Source organism: Ovis canadensis, chromosome 1 (genome assembly GCF_042477335.2).
Source record: "Ovis canadensis isolate MfBH-ARS-UI-01 breed Bighorn chromosome 1, ARS-UI_OviCan_v2, whole genome shotgun sequence".
Classification (NCBI taxonomy): Eukaryota; Metazoa; Chordata; class Mammalia; order Artiodactyla; family Bovidae; genus Ovis; species Ovis canadensis.
Window position 1 is genome coordinate 62,338,544 of NC_091245.1, and position 23,748 is coordinate 62,362,291.

General features: G+C 40.1%; 1 pseudogene; it reads right to left on the reverse strand.

The window, feature by feature from the left end:
* Positions 1-523: 523 nt before the first annotated feature.
* Positions 524-5,000, reverse strand: LOC138428504 (mitochondrial transcription rescue factor 1 pseudogene; annotated as a pseudogene).
* Between the last annotated feature and the right edge of the window lie 18,748 nt (positions 5,001-23,748).

Below are 23,748 nucleotides of genomic sequence, written 5' to 3' on the forward strand. Positions count from 1 at the left end.
ACAGTTAATTCTCAAATACAGGGTCAAGATAGAATATGTAACATTCTATATCTGTATATTTTATGATTAAGATTTATTTTCAGTTTATAAACAGTAATCCCTAGGGACAGAAGTAAAGTTGTTAATAGTAGAAAAGTATTAGTTGAAGATAATGCATACATTTTCTAGGCTATTTCTTTTTTTTTTCCCTAAGAACAAGGCCAGTTTATTGTACACTGCCTCTCGAGGCAGTTAACCTGGGAAACAGCGGGCTGATCATGTAAATCATCTCTGAGTTTAGCTTATTCAGCACACATCTCACTCTTGCTCATGAGGTCAAAATCTGAACAAATCAAGCCTGGGAGGGAAATCCAGGCCAAGGGAAGCGTCTTCAAAAGCTACCATGTGGATCTTGACTTCCATAAACGGCTCGGCATCTTCCACAAATGGTGGGAGAACTTTATTTTAACAAAAACATCTTCTTTTGAACCTGGCCCTTTCCTGCACCATGAGAAAGCAGCTTTATTGGAGAAAAGCAATCCATTTATTTGAGCATACTCTTTTTAAGCAGTTGTAACTTTTTCTACCGTCATAACACCACTCTGTACTTCTCTGCTGCTCTTCTTCAGCACTTTTTTCAGGAGAATCCACATCTCTTCCTCTGTTTCCACTTCTTTATCCTCTCCAATGAGAAGATTCAATGTATCTCCCACTTTAACCTTTTCCAATATCTAGGCCCGTCTTCAGGATAACATCAAACTGTAAAGACTGTACTACTTTGCCCAGGTCTTTACAGCTTTTGACCTCACTAGGGTGGTCCCTGGGCTCCTCTTCCAGCTCATTCATGTCATTATGGTATCTCTCTTCATCAGAGTGCCCTTTGTCGTCTACTTTTTGCAGTCCTTTTAGTGGATTTTTTAGAACTTATATTACTTTTGAGTCTTATGGAAAAATGGCAAAATATATTCTGGAGATATTAAAAGCCCTGGGAGTCTCACTGAGAAAATGCTATGGAGGAGTGTTTTATAATTTGATGCCTTTAACAAGCTGGAATCAAGATTGCCGGGAGAAATATCAATAACCTCAGATATGCAGATGACACCACCCTTATGGCAGAAAGTGAAGAGGAACTAAAAAGCCTCTTGATGAAAGTGAAAGAGGAGAGTGAAAAAGTTGGCTTAAAGCTCAACATTCAGAAAATGAAGATCATGGCATCTGGTCCCATCACTTCATGGGAAATAGACAGGGAAACAGTGGAAACAGTGTCAGACTTTATTTTTTTGGGCCCCAGAATCACTGCAGATGGTGATTGCAGCCATGAAATTAAAAGACACTTACTCCTTGGAAGAAAAGTTATGACCAACCTAGATAGCATATTGAAAAGCAGAGACATTACTTTGCCGACTAAGTCGGCAAAGGTCCATCTAGTCAAAGCTATGGGTTTTTCTGTGGTCATGTATGGATGTGAGAGTTGGACTGTGGAGAAAGCTGAGTGCTGAAAAATTGATGCTTTTGAACTGTGGTGTTGGAGAAGACTCTTGAGAGTCCCTTGGACTGCAAGGAGATCCAACCAGTCCATTCTGAAGGAGATCAACCCTGGGATTTCTTTGGAAGGAATGATGCTAAAGCTGAAACTCCAGTACTTTGGCCACCTCATGTGAAGAGTTGACTCACTGGAAAAGAGTTTGATGCTGGGAGGTATTGCGGGCAGGAGGAGAAGGGGACAACAGAGGATGAGATGGCTGGATGGCATCACTGACTCGATGGACGTGAGTCTGAGTGAACTCCGGGAGTTGGTGATGGACAGGGAGGCCTGGCGTGCTGCAATTCATGGGGTCGCAAAGACTCAGACATGACTGAGCAACTGAACTGAACTGAACTTGGCACTAGACAAATACAAGTATTGATTCCAGAAAACACAGCCTTTAAGTGAAGGTGTCCCTCGTTGTGCTCTGCAGAGTCCAATCCAGGCATCTGACTTTCTTAAAGTGCTGCTGGGCAGTCTGACACTAGTCATAGCTATGGTACATACTATCGTACGTCAGGGATGTTCCTCCCTCCCCGCCTCCCCTTCCCCTAGGCTATTTCTTTTGATTCTTGAATATCTAAATTCTCTCACAGCAGCTTGCACATAATAGGGTCCAATAATTATATGTTGAGTGAATAAATAATAAAAGATTTTCTTGAGCATTAAGTCATGGGATCATTGACAGCTTTTCTTACCTCAGGCCACTGACACAATCTTTTCAAGGACATGAGGTATATCCTTGAAAGCTGCCACATCAGTGGTGGCTGAACACCATCAACACTATTAAAGCCTTTAATGCTCAAATTAATGATTCCTGAAAGTGAAAGAAGAGAGTGAAAAAGTTGGCTTAAAGCTCAACATTCAGAAAATGAAGATCATGGCATCTGCTCCCATCACTTCATGGGAAATAGACACGAAAACAGTGGAAACAGTGTCAGACTTTATTTTTGGGGGCCCCAAAATCACTGCAGATGGTGATTGCAGCCATGAAATTAAAAGACGCTTACTTCTTGGAAGAAAAGTTATGACCAACCTAGGTAGCATATTGAAAAGCAGAGACATTGCTTTGCCAACAAAGGTCCGTCTAGTCAAGGCTATGGTTTTTCCAGTGGTCATGTGTGGATGTGAGAGTTGGACTGTGAAGAAAGCTGAGTGCTGAAAAATTGATGCTTTTGAACTGTGGTGTTGGAGAAGACTCTTGAGAGTCCCTCGGACTGCAAGGAGATCCAACCAGTCCATTCTGAAGGAGATCAGCCCTGGGATTTCTTTGGAAGGAATGATGCTAAAGCTGAAACTCCAGTACTTTGGCCACCTCATGTGAAGAGTTGACTAATTGGAAAAGACTCTGATGCTGGGAGGGATTGGGGGCAGGAGGAAAAGGGGATGACAGAGGATGAGACGGCTAGATGGCATCACGGACTCGATGGACGTGAGTCTGAGTGAACTCCAGGAGTTGGTGATGGACAGGGAGGCCTGGTGTGCTGTGATTCATGGGGATGAAATGAGTCGGACGCGACTGAGAGCCTGAACTGAACTGAACTGAACTGAACTGAATGGAAGGGTAATGTAAGGAAACGCCGCAAATTCAATAATGTGTTAAGCTCTTTTTCTCTGTGTGTGTGTGTGTGTGTGTGTGTGTGTGTGTGTGTGTGTTAGCCGCTCAGTCGTGTGCACCTCTTTAGCCCACCAGGCTCCTCCATCCACGTGATTTTCCAGGCAAGAATACCGGAATAGTTGCCATTTCCTTCTCCAGGGAATCTTCCTGATGCAGGGATCAAACCCAGGTCTCCTGATTGCAGGTAGACTCTTTATTGTCTGAGCTACCAGAGTATATACAGAAACCACAGTCTGCTTTCAGGGACTAGCATTTGGGTAATAATGCTAAAGTTTTCCAAACATTAATTTTTTAAAATGTGAATTTATACACATTTTTTTTATAATACAATACAATGCAATGGTGATGCCGTGCATTTAAGGTAGTTCTAGGAAAACATAATCAGTTGCAATGTAAACAAGACTCCCGGGAAGCAGAACTGCTGTGAAGGATGAGTACTTATATATAAAAAGGAAAAGAGAACAAGTTTTTATTCCATTTTTTGTCAAAAGATCTTCCTAGCTAAAATGTTTAGACTAGATTAACACATTCAGGAAAGGGTTACTCTTGGAAGATGAAGTATCCTAAGTTTCTTTCTACATAAGTCACAATTTTATAAAATAGGGTAGGTTTCTATAAACATAAAATACTAATTAAAATCATATTTGCATTTCTATTCCCAAATCTACTCATTTGCTGTTTAAACAAAAATTTCCTTGTTGATTACTGTTGAGAATTCTAAAAACTATTGCCTACTCAGTATTCAACTTTATTATATGGTAACTCATTATTAATAACAAACCCTTGATCATGACCAGTACCCTGTACATTATTAACAAATTCTTGGTTCATGAATGTATGCATGCTCCAGAATAAATGATGGTATTGAAACGGAGCGAGACCATATGGTCCTTGCCCCCTCCACCATGTCCTCTGGATGCCTTAGACTGTGGAAAACTTTAGTCAAAGAATAAGTTTAATCAGAGAAGTGGGAAATGCTGAAACAAAGAAAAACAGTCAAAAGAAACTAAATAATGATAATAATGTAACCCTTAAGCATAGTCAAGGACCTTTAGTTCTTTCTCCAAGGCTATGGATATAATATTTTGAGCCATATCCTGTGCGCTGTCTTATAGATACCAAAACATCAGGTAGAGAAGTTAACTATGTGATGACCAGCCTGGACCCTGGACTTGAACGCCAAGAACTGACCACAAAGAAATGGGAACAAGTGCGCCCAGGAACTAAAGCTTAACTGTACCTAAAACGAAGAAGATGATGCTAGTCAGACCACTGATGACCAGTTGAAGATGACTCTTAGAGATGACTATGTCGTTTCTGCTTGCAACCTCCCCCCAATCCCACTCCGTCTTTAAAAGCTCTCACCCACTGCTTGTTAGTGGGGGTAGTTGGCCTTTGGACAGATGTCTGCCAGCTGCTGGCATCTGAAATAAAGCAAGCTTTCCTTTCCACCACCCTGGCCTGTTTATTGGCTTCTGAGCGGCGAGCATCTGGATCCCCCACACACACACCTCCTTCTGGTAACAGATTTTGGTGCCCAAAATGGGAGCGGGGGAATGACAAAGTCAAATTCCAGTCTTCTAGTCATATATTCTACTTTCACTCTAATCTGTTTTCATTCTATTCTGTTAAAAAATAAGTCAAAATGTCTCATTTCTCTGCTCAAAACCTCACAATGGCCTAAAATCCCAAATCCTTGCAAAGGCTTTAAGATTCTGTCTGATCTCATCTTCTATGACTCTGCTGCTTGTTCACTCAGCTCCAGCCATGCTGGCCTTCTTGCTGTCACTCAAACAGGCCAGGCACACATTCCCTTCTCAGCACCTTTGTACTTGCTGTTAGCTGTGCATGGAACATTCCTCTCCCAAATATCCTCATGGTATGGTCTGCTCTTCCCCTCACCTCACTCTAATATCACTTCCTCAGGAAGGCGTCCCCTGACACCCTAGCTAACACTGTAATATCACTCCTCACTCTGGATGTTCACTACCCCCTTTCTCTGTTTTATTTTTTCTCCTTAGCACTTCCCACCATCTAAAATAATAAATTGTGAGCCCTTCAAAAAACAAAGGGGTTGGGGCGCCCTCTGTGCAGTCAAAAATCAGCGTGTAACACATTATTTCTCTATATGTAACACATATAACCTCTATATCTGCAGATTCAACTAACCATCAGTCCTGTAGTACAATAGTATTTACTAATGAAAAAAAAAAAAAAAAGAGTGGATCCATGCAGTTCAAACCCATGTTGTTCAAGGGTTAACTGTATATTTTATTAGTATCTCTCTTATCTGTTTCCTCACTAGAAGATAAGCTCCATGAGGGCAAGGTTTTTCTCTGTTTTGTTCTCCAGCATCTGAAAAAGAGTGTTTCTAACAGATGCACCAGAGAAAGAACTGGCAACCCACTCCAGCACTATTGCCTGGAAAATCCCATGGACAGAGGAGCCTGGTAAGCTAGAGTGCATGGGGTCCCTGAGAGTCGGGCACGACTGAGCACCTTCAGTTTCACTTTTCATTTTCATGCATTGGAGAAGGAAATGACAACTCACTCCAGCATTCTTTCCTGGAGAATCCCAGGGACGGGGGAGCCTGGTGGGCTGCCGTCTATGGGGTCGCACAGAGTCGGACACGACTGAAGCGACTTAGCAGCAGCAGCAGCAACAGATGCACATAGATATTTGTTGGGTGAATTGCATGGAGACAAATAGCACCAATCTCCTGAACCAAGAGTAAATAGGAGATGGTGAGAAAATATGTGACTTAAATGCATCAGGCTTTACTACTTGGGATCAACCGTTTTTGATAAAGTTAGAATATCTGTATAATTGAATCTCTGATTAGTGGATTATTTCACCTTTTCTATCTTTCCTCCAACAAAAACTTCACAAGATGATGTAATAAGTAGCAAAAGTACTGTTTTGTATTTCATTCACTTTTCTATTGCTTTCTACCACTTTAAAGTGATAATGAGAGGGATTAGAAGTAACAGCAAAAAATATCAACGACCAAGATAATATCAAATTAGGCAAACAGTCCCTGAAAACAAGACAGTTGACCTTACCAATGGAAATTATCAAATGTGGGCACAAAGATATTTCTTCAGTGAGGCATCCTATCTGGTTGGGGTTGTTTAAGAGCCTAAATTCAAACAAGGGGCTTCCCTGGCAGTCCAGTGGTTAAGACCGCATACTCCCAACACAGGGGACATAGGTTCCAAATGGTGCAGCCAAAGAAAGAAAAATAAATAAATTCAAATGAAAAGATATATTTAAAATTGAACAGATTAATGGGTTAGAAGGTCATTCTCATTACACAAGGAGGCAGTGTTGCTCAGAAAGACTAAAGATGCCACATCATTAGCTAAAGTCATGGCTGTGAATCATCATCATATACCAAAACGACTATGGAAAGAGCCAGCATAATTTTCCATTTGACTACTGGTCCAATTTCTCCAAAACTCACTACATTTGAACTAAAGTTGCAAAAAAACCAATACAGATGCATTTATAAAACTCCACTGGAAGGTGCTCTGTTTTAATATTCTTTCAAATACAACCTTGTTTCAGACCAGGACTTTGCCTTCCATAGGAACACTTTCTTTCAAGAACGCTCTTTCAAATTTTTTTAATTATTTAATTAAAAAAAAATTCTGTAAAACAATTATCCTTCAGTAAAAAATAAATTTTTAAAATTTAGTTGATTTACAGTATTGTGTTAGTTTCAGGTGTACAGCAAAGTGATTTAGCTATATATGTATAGATTTTCAGATAATTTCCCACTATAGATTATTACAGGATATTACAACATATTTCCGTGTTATACAATATGTATGTTTCTTCAGTTCAGTTGCTCAGTCATGTCCAACTCTTTGCAACCCCATGGACTGCAACACGCCAGGCTTCCTTGTCCATTACCAACTCCTGGGGCTCACTCAAACTCATGTCTATTGAGTTGTGATGTCATCCAAGCATCTCATCCTCTGTCAACCCCTTCTCCTCCTGCCTTCAATCTTTCCCATCATCAGGTCTTTTCCAGTGAGTCAGTTCTTCGCATCAGGTGGCCAAAGTATTGGAGTTTCACCTTCAGCATCAGTTCTTCCTATGAATATTCAGGACTGATTGCCTTTAGGATGGACTGGTTGGATCTCCTTGCAGTCCAAGAGACCCTCAAGAGTCTTCTCCAATACCACAGTTCAAAAGCATCAATTCTTCTGTGCTCAGCGTTCTTTATAGTCCAATTCTCACATCCATACATGACTACTGGAAAAACCATAGCTTTGACTGGACGGAACTTTGTCAGCAAAGTAATGTCTCTGCTCTTTAACATGCTGTCTAGGTTGGTCATAACTTTCCTTCCAAGGAGTAAGTGTCTTTTAATTTCATGGCTACAATCACCATCTCTAGTGATTTTGGAGCCCCCAGAAATAGTCTGTCACTGTTTCCACTGTTCCCCCACCTGTTTGCCAAGAAGTGATGGGACTGGATACCATGATCTTCGTTTTCTGAATGTTGAGTTTTAAGCCAACTTTTTCACTCTCTTCTTTCACTTTCATTGAGAGACTCTTTAGTTCTTCTTCACTTTCTGCCCTAAGGGTGGTGTCATCTGCATATCTGAGGTTATTGATATTTCTCCTGGCAATCCTGATTCCAGCTTGTGCTTCATCCAGCCCTGCATTTCTCATGATGTACTCTGCATATAAGTTAAATTAGCAAGGTGACAATATATAGCCTTTCCCAATTTGGAACCAGTTTGTTGTTCCACGTCAGGTCCTAATGTTGCTTCTTGACCTGCATACAGATTTCTCAAGAGGTAGGTTAGGTGGTCTGGTATTCCCATCTCTTTCAGAATTTTCCATACTTTGTTGTGATCCACACAGTCCAAGGCTTCAGTGGAGTCAATGACACAGAAGTAGATGTTTTTCTGGAACTCTCTTGCTTTTTCATTGATCCAACGGATGTTGGCAATTTGATCTCTGGTTCCTCTGCCTTTTCTAAATCCAGCTTGAACATCTGGAAGTTCACAGTTCACAGACTACTGAAGCCTGGCTTGGAGAATTTTGAGTATTACTTTGCTAGCTTGTGAGATGAGTGCAATTGTGAGGTAGTCTGAGCATTCTTTGGCATTTCCTTTCTTAGGGATTGGAATGAAAATTGACCTTTTCCAGTTCTGTAGTCACTGCTGAGTTTTACAAATTTGCTGACATATTGAGTCCAGCACTTTCACAGCATCATCTTTTAGGATTTGAAATAGCCCGACTGGAATTCCATCACCTCCACTAGCTTTGTTTGTAGTGATGCTTCCTAAGGCCCACTTCACTTCACATTCCAGGATATCTGGCTCTAGGTGAGTGATCACACCATCATGATTATCTGGGTCATGAAGATATTTTTTGTACAGTTCATGGGAATATCAGACCACCTGATCTACCTCTTGAGAAATCTGTATGCAGGTCAGAAAGCAACAGTTAGAACTGGACATGGAACAACAGACTGGTTCCAAACAGGAAAAGGAGTATGTCAAGGCTGTGTATTGTCACCCTGCTTATTTAACTTATTGCAGAGTACATCATGAGAAATGCTGGACTGGAAGAAGCACAAGCTGGAATCAAGATTGCTGGGGGAAATATCAATAACCTCAGATATGCAGATGACACCACCCTTCTGACAGAAAGTGAAGAACTAAAGAGCCTCTTGATGAAAGTGAAAGAGGAGAGTGAAAAAGTTGGCTTAAAGCTCAACATTCAGGAAACTAAGATCATGGCATCTGGTCCCATCACTTCATGGCAAATAGATGGGGCAGTGGAAACCATGACAGACTTTATTTTGGGGGCTCCAAAATCACTAGAGATGGTGACTGCAGCCATGAAATTAAAAGATGCTTACTCCTTGGAAGAAAAGTTATGACCAACTTAGCATATTGAAAAGCAGAGACATTACTTTGCCCACAAAGGTCCATCTAGTCAAAGCTATGTTTTATCCAGTAGTAATGTATGGATGTGAGAGTTGGACTATAAAGAAAGCTGAGCACCAAAGAATTGATGCTTTTGAACTGTGGTGTTGGAGAAGACTCTTGAGAGTCCTTTGGACTGCAAGGAGATCCAACCAGCCCATCCTAAAGGAGATCAGCCCTGGGTGTTCATTGGAAGGACTGATATTGAAGCTGAAACTCCAATACTTTGGCCAGCTGATGTGAAGAGCTGACTCATTGGAAAAGACTCTGATGCTGGGAAAAGAGTGAGGGCAGGAGGAGAAGGAGACAACAGAGGATGAGGTGGTTGGATGGCATCAGCAACTCAATGGACATGAGTTTGGGCAGGCTCATGGACAGGGAGGCCTGGAGTACTGAAGTTCATGGGGTTGCAAAGAGTTGGAGACGACTGAACGACTGAACTGAACTGAATGGTCTAGTGGCTTTCCCTACTTTCTTCAACTTAAATCTGAATTTGACAATAAGGAGTTCATGATCTGAGCCATAGTCAGCTCCTGGTCTTGTTTTTGCTGACTGCATAGAGCTTCTCCATCTTTGGCTACAAAGAATATAATCAACCTGATTTCAGTACTGACCATCTGGGTTATACAATAAATCCTTGTTGCTTATCTATTTTATTTTTTATTTTTTATTTATATTTGGCTGTGCTGGGTCTTTGTTGCTGCGCTGCCTTTTCTCTAGTTGCAGCGAGCAGGGGCTACCCTCTAGTTGTGATTCACAGGCTCTCATTGTGGTGGCTTCTCTTGTCGTGGAGCATGGGCTCTAGGGCTCATGGGCTACGGTAGTTGCAGCTCTGGCTGTAGAGCATAGGCTCAGTATTTATGGTTCACAGGCTTAGCTGCTCTGTGGCACGTGGGATCCACCCAGATCAGGGATGGAACCTGTGTCTCCTTCATTGGCAGGTGGATTCTTTACCACTAAGTCACCAGGGAAGCCCAGGAATGATTTTAAAAGGTAACTTTAAATGAAAAAGGTAACCATTTAAATTCTATAGCTTTAGAATTCTATAACTTGTTTCAGCAGGAATTGAAATCCTACTCCATCTAAAGTAAGCCTGCAGGCATCCAGGGCTTTGTAGGCTGTGCCAGTGGTGAGGACTGAGGATTTCCCTTCTCCTGCTCTATCAGTGTCTTATTAATTCACTCTTAGAGATAAGGGCACTGACGAAGTATACCATGGAGATTAGAGTTACAGCTGAATTAAATACCAAGTCAACTAGAGTCATGAGTTTTGCTTGTAAAATCAACTCTCAATTATTCCCTATGTGGGCTACTATTTGTTAGATTTTCCACAAGGAATGTTAATATCAGGCTGACTTTCTCATGCTATCAGCATTCTCTCAAACCGACAGCCTGTCCGCCCCCTCCTCCCCGCCCCCCCGTGAGTGCCTCTCAAGGGAAAGTCATTTTAAATGCCACTCACCTAAAGCAAATCATAATTAGGAAGGGAAATTAGGTTAGGAATGCTGTGCATCCCCAGGCCAAATAAACTATTCATTCAAAAATTTTGAATCATTAGTACCAGAGTCCTGCTTCCTATAATAGGGAAAAACTGGTTGCTGGTAGAACTGTACTTTTCTTTAAGACAGATGATATTTTGGAAGCAGGGAAAAACTGAGTCCTTCTTCCTATAATAGGGAAAAACTGGTTGCTGGTAGAATTGTACCTTTCCTTAAGACAGATGTTATTTTGGAAGCATACTTCTAAAAGTCTACTCCAGAACTCTGGGTGACCCAATAATCTGCATTTTCACAAGTGGGTTCTAGAGAACAACAGGGCATGTTTAGGGCCTTCATTGTATTCTAAGAAGTAGATTCAAGGAGCATTCTTCCAGTTGTTGCTTATCTTTTTTTCAGTCCCCCCTCCCTTCCAAACCAACGTTGTGTAACAGGAAAATCAAAATGGCATCAGTATTGCCAACAGAACTGTCTAAAATAGAGGTGGGAGGCCATCAAGGAAGAGTGACTGACATATGTCTCAGCCCAGATGGGGCTTCCCCAGTGGCTCAGCAGTAAAGAATCATCCTGCAATGCAGGAGTTGCAGGAGATACAGGTTCGATTGCTGCCAGGAAGATCCCTTGGAGTAAGGGCATAGCAACCCACTCCAGTATTTTTGCCTGGAGAATCCCATGGACAGAGGAGCCTGGCAGGCTATAGTGCATAGAATGCCAGAGTCAGACACGACTGAAGTGACTTAGCACCCATGCATGCACAGCCCAGATGAAATCTGAACTTCAATCACTATTGTCTTAACATAGGCATCCAGAACATCTTCCCAATGATCCAGAAACTCAAAATACTTATTTGACCCTTAGCCTAAAATAACTCATGACAGCTTATCCATTAAGGATAAATACTTCCTTTCTTGTGTCATAGTTAATCATAATTCCTGCCAGACAATTTTAACAATTTTGTGGCTTTTGCCTTATAAGCCCCTGACTCTCTTTCCAGGAACACTCTTGTTTTACCAAATCTGTGTCTCCTGAACTGCAAATCTTAAGACCCCGAATAAAGTTCTTTGTTCTTTGCAGCCTTGATACTGATTATTGTTTGACATTTGATGTTTTAACTTAATGAAAAGTAAATTACAGGAAACACTTCCAATCTCAGGATAAAAAGTAGAATTTTTTAAAAGTTGAACATTCAAAATACTATAAAATCCATTGAGGCCAGTTACGATTTTTCTTCTATTATGTATGAGCGAAGAGAGTTTAAACCTGTGTTCTTGACTAAATATGCTATCCATTTATTTCCCTTGATTAGTGATTTTTTTTCATTTTTTAAAACCCAAAGCTCTTTCTTCAAAAAATCTTATTTAGGATCCCAATTTTTAAACAGATAAAACAAGGCTACCCTGGTTGAAATAAGAATGGAGGCTCAGAGCCACTTTTATGCTCATCACTTAGCAACCTGCAGATCCCAGAAAAACTTCTGTGCAACCCTAGGGTTCTGTAAGCAGTGGTTTGTTCCACTGCTCAACACACTCTTAATTTTATTATTGGATCAAGACAATCTTCAGAGAAATACATATTTGAAAAGTGATTTGGGCCTTCATATAATTGTCAGACTTCCCAGATAGCACTAGCGGTAAAGAATCCGCCTGCCAAGGCAGGAGACACAAGAGACACAGGTTCGATCCCTGGGTCAGAAAGAACTCCCAGAGAAGGAAATGACAACCCACTCCAGTATTCTTGCCTGGAAAATTCCATGGACAGAGGAGGCTGGCAGGCTACAGTCCCTGGGGTCACAGAGTCAGACATGACCGAGCACACATACACAGAACTGTCTGAAAGCATAGAGTTAAATTTATTCAAATTGCACTGTTACACTATTTTTTAATTAAAATATATTTACTTAAAAAGTAACCCAAGGATCAAGAGTTATATTTAGTATAATGGCCAAAAGCATACACTTTGGAACTGGATTGACCACGTTTCAAATCCCAGCCTTTTCATTTATTAACCACATGACCTCAAGCAAGTTACTTGACTTCCCTATGCCTTTGCAGGAAAGGAGATGAGGACAGTAATACTATCTACCTCAGAAAACACGGTATTAACATGCTATATATAAATGAGAAATAAATGAATTCTAGTTTATAAAGCAATCAGAAGAATGCTATAAAATGCAATAAAGTGAACAGTCAGAAAATTCTTTTCTGTAGCCTCAGTATTAAGAAAATTTCTTTTACCCAAAAATATGTGTTTTTATACATATACTGTGATTCTTATAAATGAATACTTCATTGTGGCAAAAATATGAAGATATGTCTCCACTTCTCCCTCTAAGGCCCATGGGAGAAAAATTAGATGACTTCTCACTGAAACTATGCAAAGCCCCAGAGTATTTTTAAAGTAATCCACATACCTCCTACTAGGTCAAAGCTGACACATAAGTATATAAAACCTATTTCCCTTTTTGGGCTACAAGTACTCTTTCCATTACATCACCCTGCATTCTAGGTGGAAGGAACCACAAGACCAGAGAAATGAATACAGAGTATGTTTATAAAATAGTAAATATAAGAAAATAGCATAGGTTTTTATTTATCAAAAATTTATATTAACTTATTATGTATCATTAATTTAAAATATTAATATTAAATAATATAAACTTCATAATAGTATATGGGAAAACAATGGAAACAGTGACAGACTTTACTTTCTTGGGCTCCAAAATCACTGCAGATGTTGACTGCAGCCAAGAAATTAAAAGGCGCTTGCTTCTTAAAAGAAAAGCAATGACAAACCTAGACAGCCCATTAAAAAGCACAGACATTACTTTGCCAACAAAGGTCCGTATACTCAAAGTATGGTTTTTCCAAAAATCATGTATGGATGTGAGAGCTGGACCATAAAAAAGGCTGAATGCTGAAGAATTGATGCTTTTGAATTGTGATGCTGGAGAAGGCCTTGAGAGTCCCTTGGACAGCAAGGAGATCAAACCAGTCAGTCGTAAAGGAAATCAACCCCAAATATTCATTGGAAGGATGGATGCTGAAGCTGAAGCTCCAATACCTTGGCTATCTGATGCGAAGAGCCAATTAGAAAAGACCCAGATGCTGGGAAAGACTAAGGGCACGAGGAAACGGGGGCGACAGAGGATGAGATGGTTGGATGGCATTACCAACTCAATGGACATGAGTTTGAGCAAATTCTGAGAGATACTGAAGGATAGAGAAGCCTGGCATGCTGAAGTCGTTAGAGTCACAGAGACAGACATGACTGGGCGACTGACCAACAACAAAATGTGTTGAATACTTCTTCAGTAGGTACTCTATTGAATATTTTACACATATTCTGTCATTTAATTTTCACAACAGATCTTTGGAGCCAATAAAATTATGATTCCCATTTTACAGATAAGGTAATTAAGAGTTGGAGAGATTAAGCAATGACACATAGGTAGTAAGTATCAGGGTTAGGACTCAAACCAGTTTTACCTGACTCCAAACCTATGTTCTAAACTGCTCACAAAACATGACTTCATGTGACGTACATGAAAAATAGGAATGAAGAAAAGAAAACTAATATAAGACATGTTGCAAAGAAGGAATCCATGGAGTTCAGCAACTGTTCCAATGTATTAGAGAAAGGGAGGGAGTTAAAGATGACTCATGTCTGAAGTGTGAGTAACATGGAGAATAGGGACAGTGTTCAAAGAGAGAAGTCATGAAGAGCTGGCTTCTGGAAGCGTGATGAGTTCATGCGTAAACAGCACTCCTTTCAGAGCAGGAAGCAGTGTGTACAGCAGAGTGTTACTATTTTCACATTCGCTTATGCTACTCAGCCATCAGATTTTCCAAAAGCCTAGGCAGAGGCTAGACTGGAACTCCTACTTCTTGATAGTCTGAACAGATTTTTCTGTCCTCCTTTACTATTTGAACAATAAGCATGATTTTAAAAGTGGTCAGAAGAAAAAGAAATTAAAGAAAGGTGCTAATTTCTTAAGGAATGGGTAGTCTTTTTCTCTAGAAGTTAAAGCAATGAACACATTCTTCTGCACAACAGCAACCAGTATTTTGGCAAGAGTTATACAGGGAATATCAAAATGGGCAGTGCCATCTCAGCAGAAATAGAAGTTCCACTTTTTGTGAAAACTTCTGTTTCTTCCACAGCCACCGCCATGACTACCACCACCATCACAAGATAAGAGGAAATTTTTCCGAGAAAAAAAAATTCATGATTGATAAAAAAAATGTTAGGTTTCTGCTTTTAATTAGTTGTTGACTTGGACTGACTTTTCTGTGCTTACCAAGTTCCCTCCTCTACAGAGGAGGTTGTAGGTGATAGGTTGTCTAGATTTTATTTAGCTCAGTCTTCACTTTGACTGAACTGATGCTACAGTTCTGTCCAGTGTTTTATATTCCATTATTCAAAAAGGTGGAGAGGACAGACCAAACAATATTAAAGCTGAAAGTACTGCTACTGTTTATTTTGTACAATTCCTTCAGTTTATTAGCAAACAAAAAAATGAGGCACAGGGTCTTGATTCAGCTGGTCAGCAACAAAGTCCACTCTAGAACTGAGCTACTGATTCACAATTTTGGGCTTTACCCAATGCACCACTGTATCTTTTCTAACCAGCTGGTTTAGAAATATTCACCTTGGGACTTCCCTGGTGGTTCAGTGGTTAACACACCATGCTTTCAAAGCAGGGGACATCGGTTCAATCCCTGGCCAGGGAGCGAAGATCCCACATGCTGCATAACACGACTGAAAAAAAAAATATTCACCTTGGATGAACTCAGAGTGAGTCACAGGGAAAAAAACAAACAAAAAATACAAGGCCTCACTGACTGGAGAGAGATTCATGTGTAGGACTTAAGGTTCTAATAAAATGAAATCTCATAACACTTCACTTGAGACATAAAAAAAACTGTTATGTGCTGTTTATAGCACAGTATAATAGCAAAGTCTTCAGACAGAATCTCCGGTCTCACCACAGCAGACACAGCATACCCTCAGAAAACCTGTTCCTGTGACTACAAAAGGAAAGAGATGGTACCTTTCTACCTGGGAGTGCCCACAACAAAATCTGCAGTTGGTTCCCACTTTGACTTTGCTGCTAGAAAAGGGGGGGGAGACAATGTTCTGAACTAGGCATACAGGAAAGAAAATGGGTGATAGCGGGTGCCAGCCAAGTCCTCCAGCAACATCCCAGGTCCCCATCTTCAATTCTCTTTTTCTTTACTGCTGCCCTTTAGAAGGATACAGAAATACTGTTGTAAATAGAAAACTCAAAAATGGAAACTCTAGTGAGAGTCAGCTGGCACTGGTGAAGAAGCTGTGTGCAGAAGTACATGCTGTCTGCACCAGGGGCTGGCTCTGCTCACAATCTCTGTGGTGAGCTGTAAAGCTTAATACAACCATCTGGTGGACACCCTGGAATTCCACAGAGATAGGCACTAAATGAACACAGAAAAGACTTATAAAGCTAATTCATTGTGTTTACAGATCAGAATCTTTTTACCATCTAGACAAGGGTGAAAATGAAAAAATGAAATTAACTGCTTCCCCCCTTTTGAGGTAAAAGCAATCTGGAAAACAAAATAACTGCCCACTCTGAACATAAAGGAACATATCTCCTCTGACACTTGCGTGCCTCAAGTCTTCCAAAGGGTTCTTTTCTTAATGATGGGTTTTATGCCGTTTACAACCCCAGATCCAATATACTTATTATATCTCTTACTCTAAAACAAACTTTTTTAAAAAGTTGCACTAATATTCATTTATTTATTCATTTATCAACAAATTTTTATGAGCGTCTCTGATGTGCCAGGCACTATTTCAGGTGCTATGGATATAGCAGTGAATAAACTAAATTCCTGTCATGGAACTTATATTGTTTGAAATCTCTCCCTAGATGTTTGTTGGATCAATGAATAATAAATAATACTGGGGGTAGCCTGTGAGAATTAGGTGAATTAGAGCATAAAGATGTGCTCAGTTGCTCAGTCGTGTCCAACTCTTTGAAACCCCATGGACTGTACCCCACCAGGCTCCTCTGTCCATGGGATTTTTCATGCAAGAATACTGAAGTGGGTTGCCATTTCCTCCTCCAGGGGATCTTCCAGACCCAGGGATCGAACCCCCATCTCCTGCATTGGCAGGCAGATTCTTTGCCACTGTGCCACTTAGGAAGCCCAGTATAGAGATGGGCTGTGAGCTATATAAAACCTAAGATTAATATATATATTTTTTTGTTTGTTTGTTTAAATTAATCCTTGAATTTCATCTCATTCCCATTCAACTCTCTCTTTAGGTTTGGCTAGACTGCTATAACATAAAATAGAAACAATTCCTAAGAAGTATTTCTCCCAAGATACTGAGCATAAAATAGCAACAAAGGAAAAAGAGGTCCTTATGAACAGAAAAGAAAATAGAACCTGGTAATGATCACCCTCATCCAGTGAAGTCCTACATGCTTCTACAAGCATCAGTTTTTTTTAAATCCAGTCAATCTCAAAGACCAGCACTAAGATAAGTAACAACCTGGTTGAAAACTTACTTCAAGGAGGTTCAGAAATGACCTTCCACAGCCTGGACTTTGGGGTTCCATGTTGGTTAAGTTCATCTGAACCAGTGGACTACTGCTGACCTCCAGTCGGTGGCATCTTAATTTTCAGTGTCCTGGGTGGTGCAGCCAGTGGAGGGATGGGTCAGACAAACTCAAGTGTTTCATAATGTAGTCAAGCACAGAGCAGGTCCTTTGCCTCTGGGAAGTAAAGTTATGAGGATAAAAGCTTATGACGGAAATCACTTCAAGCATCAAGGAATGTTAACAAACAGGGCAACATAGACAATAAAGCCTAGGTAATTATTACAACAAATCTCCAAAGAAAGGCCATCACTGGATGAAGCTATCTCTCACTCTACCCTCCTAAGCTCACCAAATGAAAGAAGTTTATTATTACATCAGGAAAAGTTTTTTTTTTTTTTTAATACCAAAGCACATAATATTTGCTACCAAAAATAATGCTACCTTCATCTCAGGGTAGTTTCTCCTTAGAAGGCAAACCTAAAATAAAAGGAATGGACTAGATTTTATTTGCCCTCACTCTTGTACAAAGTAACATAAATATTACTATTGGCTATATTCATATCCAAGAAAAGAGCTGAAGTCAAACAACAGTTTTCAAATAATACCAAAGAAATGCAGGTTAAAAAAATCCTTTAAAAAAAACCCAAAATATAAGCATGAACAAGAGTATAAAACAACTTGATGAGGTCCAGAGTACAAGTTGCTTCCATCCTGAGGAGAGAATTAAGAGGCAGTCTCAAATCCGGATTTGCTCTCTGGATCATCCTCTCAGGCGGAAGGACAACTTCATTACCAGTAATGATAAAGCAGTCAGAAGCAGTTCTTAATTAGAGGAACCCAAGTAATGATGAGCAGTAGATAAAATACATGTACTGAAAGAACATGTACAAAACCAGTATTATTTTTGTGAAGTATCTCGTATCAGAAAGACTTGGGGAGGGGGAGATAGATGCAGTGGGGGTGGGGGCAGGAAGCAGATGTAAAATGAGGAGAGGAAGCATAAAGCAATACTTGTAAAAATGGTTGTTAACTAATTCTAATCTTTTGCTTTTTAAAACTTTCAAAATATTTGGAGTATAGGTTCTCTTCTTCTTCTCTTTCAAGTTCTCATTCTTTTTTCCAGTTTCCTTTAATGGCTTTTTCTCCCTTTGGGGCCTTTTCCTTTTTCTTTGTCTCCATCTCCTCCATACTTCTAAGCTCCGAGGTTCTGTGGTTAAGAAAGGGATGATATGGGAAGAGAGAATGAGAGTGTGACCAGCATTAGAGACTGAAGCATTTACCTCCCTTAAGCCCTAGTTCTACAAGGATGTCTATATAACCTGGTAAACATGATCACAGAACATGGCAGAAATGAAGACTTAGGAAAGAAAGTCCACCATTATAAAGTCCAGTCATGAAGCATGTTCAAACATGCACAGTCATCTGCTGCACTTCCATATATTCCACCATCTGGATTTGATATTACACAAAAGCATAATAGGAAGCGTTGACTGCCAGAAGGTGTGCATGAAAGAGATGACTAAGAACAACACCTCACCAGTGACCGAAGTCCAGTGTTTAAGATGGACGGGTTGTTGTCCATACATTCTTGGAAAGCCAAGAAGTGTGGCTTTCCAGAGCTGTTTCAGATGATTTCGTACTTCAAAATGCATGAAAATTGTTTATCTTGTGAAATAGGCATAATCATTGCTGGCATTACAGGGACTTAAAAGGGCCACTATGTACCCAGAAAAACAACCCAAATACATCTAATAATAAATGTTTACCCTCCTTCCACGAGTAAAGTATAAAATGAAACAAAATACACAAACAGAAAAAATAAAGAATGCTAATGAAGGTATCTTGAAAGGTAACCACCAGGGGCTTCCCAGGTAGGGCTACTGGTAAAGAACCCATCTGCTAATGCAGGAGACATGAGACTTGGGTTCGATCCCTGGGTTGGGAAGATCCCCTGGAGGAGGGCATGGCAACTCACTCCAGTATTCTTGCTTGGAGAATCCCATGGAGAGGAGCCTGGTGGGCTACAGTCCATAGTGTCACAAAGAGTTGGACACAACTGAAGTGACAGCATACACACCGTTATTTTTATTATTAAGCTACTGGAATATTTTGAAGTGTTAATTGCCTTTCTTTTCCTCCTCTGTGTCTTTTTATTTTTCTTCCACTTTCAACTTGCTTCCCAATTCAGGCACATAGAAATGATACATTTATTGCCTCCAAGTAGTTTTGAGACAAGACAGAAAGTGGAAAATGGCAGCAAATCATTTTCATCATTCTTCCAGGATCTTAAGAGAATACAGTGGTTTTGTGAAGGGGACATATGTTTCTTGCTGAAGATTGAAAAAGTGTCTTGGCTAAAAATAAAAAGGGAAGAAGACTGTCATAAATAGATTTCCTCTGATCTAGGTTGGCGGCTGAGGGGAGGAGAGAGAGAGGCAGAGGCTTGCAATTCTGAGAGCAAAGTAGACCTGAGCCCATGTCCTACCAGAATACTAGTGCACCAGCAAGACCCAGAGAGAAAAGGCTGCCTGCTGTGTCTGGGCTGGGAGAGCACAACGACCTAAGTACAAAATTTTCAGCTAAAGTCCGCAGATAAAAGTAAAGCAGATCATTCCCACAGGTGATGTATAAATTAGGGCTTTTAGCTTGGCAGCATATTGCACCTGGTTTGAGCAAGAAAAGAATGTATTACCTTAAAAGTGGGATTTATTGGAAGGTGATAAGGAAGTTCAGGCTTTCCAGATGGTGCTAGTGGTAAAGAACCTGCCTACCAATGCAGGAGAATGAGAGATGTGGGTTCAATTTCTGGTTTGGGAAGATCTGGAGGAGGGCATGGCAACCCACTCCAGTATTCTTGCCTGGAGAATCCCATGGACAGAGGAGTCTGGCAGGCCACAGTCCATAGGGTCACAAACAGCCTGACACAACTGAACTGACTTAGCACGCATGCACGCACAGAGGGAAGTTCAAGGAACCAAAGGCAATTTGGGAAGATCTAGCTTCAGAAGAGGAAGATTGAAGTAATTTTGATGACCTGAGTAACAGGAAGTACAGGCTTCCTTCAGGGTGCTGACACCAAGTTCATCAGCTACAATTTTTTCCCATCCTGAGTCACTCCTCACAAATTTTAAATTCCAGGAAGAGCTGGATGAAACTTACTTAGATCCCTTTTCAGCTAAGGAGGGTAGAATAATTTGTCTGATACTTGCAGGAGCTGGTAGGTATTGGAAGGGTTAACTCCTGAAAGGAAAATTTAACTGCTATTACAAAAAATGACAGAAAGAATGGATGCTGGGCAGGCATAAATAATATATGCCAACTATAGGTGCCAACTTTGTATATACATATATCTCATATGGTTGATCACTTTTTTTAAAAAGTATTTATTTATTTGATTGTACTGGGTCTTAGACTGGGCATGAAGGATCTAGTTCCCTGACCAGGGATGGAACCTGGGCCCCCTGTGTTGGGAGTATGGAGTCTCAGCCACTGGACCACCAGTGAAGTCCCCATGTTGATTACTTTTTGATACACTGTTCATGTGTAATAATCAACTGGAAAAAGCTGAGGTTCAATTTTCTTGAGTATTCATCATGTCACTCTCCTGTTTACAACTATTTACTGATCCTTCATTCTCTTCAATTCCTTTATATTCTTCCAGTGCTTGCCTATCCCTCCAGCTTCATCCTCAGTCCCCTTCCTTAATACTAAGGGACATGCAGTTCCTTGAATACATTATCTTATTTCATATTCACAAGTTTTTACACATGCTACTCCCATTGCTTGGAATGATCATCCCTATTCCTTGTCTGCCTGCAGAATCCACTCACCCAAATCAAACATTTCCTCTTTAGGGATATCTTTTTCTCCCTAATATTCTTTCTCCATCACTTCTCTTTATCATGTTATCCCCAAATAAAGTCATTTTTCTATTGCAATTATTTGCTCATATATTTGCCTCACCTATAGATACATGAGCTTTTAGGAGTAGTTTCTGAATAAATAGTTGTTGAATTGGGACTTCCTTGGTGGTCCAGTGGTTAAGACTTTGCCTTCCAATGCAGGGGACTTGGGTTCAATACCTGGCTAGGGAGCTAAGATCCTACATGCTTCAAGGTCAAAAAACCACAACACAAAACAGAAGCAATATTGTAACAAATTCAACAAAGACTTAAAAAAAAAATGATCCACACACACACAAAATCTTAAAAAAAAAAAACTTGTTGAATATATTAGTGAATTTTCCAATCATATACCAATATTCACCCAGGGCTCACACTGCTTGGAGTTATATACAGGAGATATAGTAGGGATTCATACAGGATGTTACTACCACATTAATTCCCTGTTAGGGTATGCAGTGGGGAAGGAAAAATGTTCTAGGCAAGACATAGGCTTTCATTAGAATCTCTGAATATTCACTATTCCTTAATTCCCATGTCTACTTGTAAGCACAATGCACCATTTCCTGCCTATTTTATTTGCTGATACTAATTTTGCAAATTTTATTTGTCTTCATTTCATTTCTGTAATGGTAAAGTTCATACTCCAAATTATTTATAAATTACTAATGAAATACTGGTTTTACATTTCACTGCACAGCACTGTCCCCTAAGAGCAAGGGTGCAGGAGCCAGATTGCCTGGGTGTGCATCCTGGCACTGGTCAGGTGACTCTGGGCCAGAATATTCGAACTCTGTGCCTCAGGCACCTAATCGATAAAAGTAAGGTCTGTAATAGTACCCAACCCATTGAATCATTGAGAGGGTTAAATAGGTCACAGATGTGAAGCACTTAGAACACTGGTTGACAGGTAAAAAGTGCTAAATAAATGTTAGCCACCATTCTTATTGAAACAAAATGTATACCCTACCATAGTATCATTTTTCATCGTTAAAATAATACAGTACATGAGAAGTATAATTACAGAAAGCATTCAGAAAACATGAATTTGTTTCTATCACAGTAGGATTCAGGTTCTTTGGTGTAATAATCAGGACACAAGAAACAGTTCAAAACCACTGCAATTCAAAACCACCCTTAGTTCTATCTGCAATTTTTTAAGGAATCTCCACACTGTTCTCCATAGTGGCTGTACTAGTTTGCATTCCCACCAACAATGTAAGAGGGTTCCCTTTTCTCCACACCCTCTCCAGCATTTATTGCTTGTAGACTTTTGGATCGCAGCCATTCTGACTGGGGTGAAGTGGTACCTCATTGTGGTTTTGATTTGCATTTCTCTAATAATGAGTGATGTTGAGCATCTTTTCATGTGTTTGTTAGCCATCCGTATGTCTTCTTTGGAGAAATGTCTGTTTAGTTCTTTGGCCCATTTTTTGATTGGGTCATTTATTTTTCTGGAATTGAGCTGCATACGTTGCTTGTATATTTTTGAGATTAGTTGTTTGTCAGTTGCTTCATTTGCTATTATTTTCTCCCATTCAGAAGGCTATCTTTTCACCTTGCTTATATTTTCCTTTGTTGTGCAGAAGCTTTTAATTTTAATTAGGTCCCATTTGTTTATTTTTGCTTTTATTTCCAGAATTCTGGGAGGTGGATCATAGAGGATCCTGCTGTGATTTATGTCAGAGAGTGTTTTGCCTATGTTCTCCTCTAGGAGTTTTATAGTTTCTGGTCTTACGTTTAGATCTTTAATCCATTTTGAGTTTATTTTTGTGTGGTGTTAGAAAGTGATCTAGTTTCATTCTTTTACAAGTGGTTGACCAGTTTTCCCAGCACCACTTGTTAAAGAGATTGTCTTTACTCCATTGTATATTCTTGCCTCCTTTGTCAAAGATAAGGTATCCATATGTGTGTGGATTTATCTCTGGGCTTTCTGCCTTATGACCCAGCAATCCCACTGCTGGGCATACACACCAAGGAAACCAGAATAGAAAGAGACACATGTACCCCAATGTTCATTGCAGCACTGTTTATAATAGCCAGGACATGGAAACAACCTCGATGTCCATCAGCAGATGAATGGATAAGAAAGCTGTGGTACATATACACAACGGAGTATTACTCAGCCATTAAAAAGAATACATTTGAATCAGTTCTAATGAGATGAATGAAACTGGAGCCAATTATACAGAGTGAAGTAAGCCAGAAAGAAAAACACCAATACAGTATACTAACACATATATATGGAATTTAGAAAGATGGTAATGATGACCCTGTATGTGAGACAGCAAAAGAGACACAGATGTGTAGAGCGAACTTTTGGACTCTGAGGGAGAGGGTGGGATGATTTGGGAGAATGGCATTGAAACATGCATACTATCATGTAAGAAAAGAATCGCCAGTCTATGTTTGATGCAGGATACAGGATGCTTGGGGTTGTTGCGCGGGGATGATCCAGAGAGATGATATGGGGTGGGAGGTGGGAGGGGGGTTGATGTTTGGGAACTCATGTACACCCGTGGTGGATTCATGTCAATATATGGCAAAACCAATACAGTATTGTAAAGCAAAAGTAAAAAAAAATAAATAACCACCCTTAGGAGCTAATGAATGAATGGGGGAAATAGTGTAATACGTGGGTGTGCTAATTCACCTCAGCCGTGTCTGACTCTTTGTTGATCCCATGGGTTGTA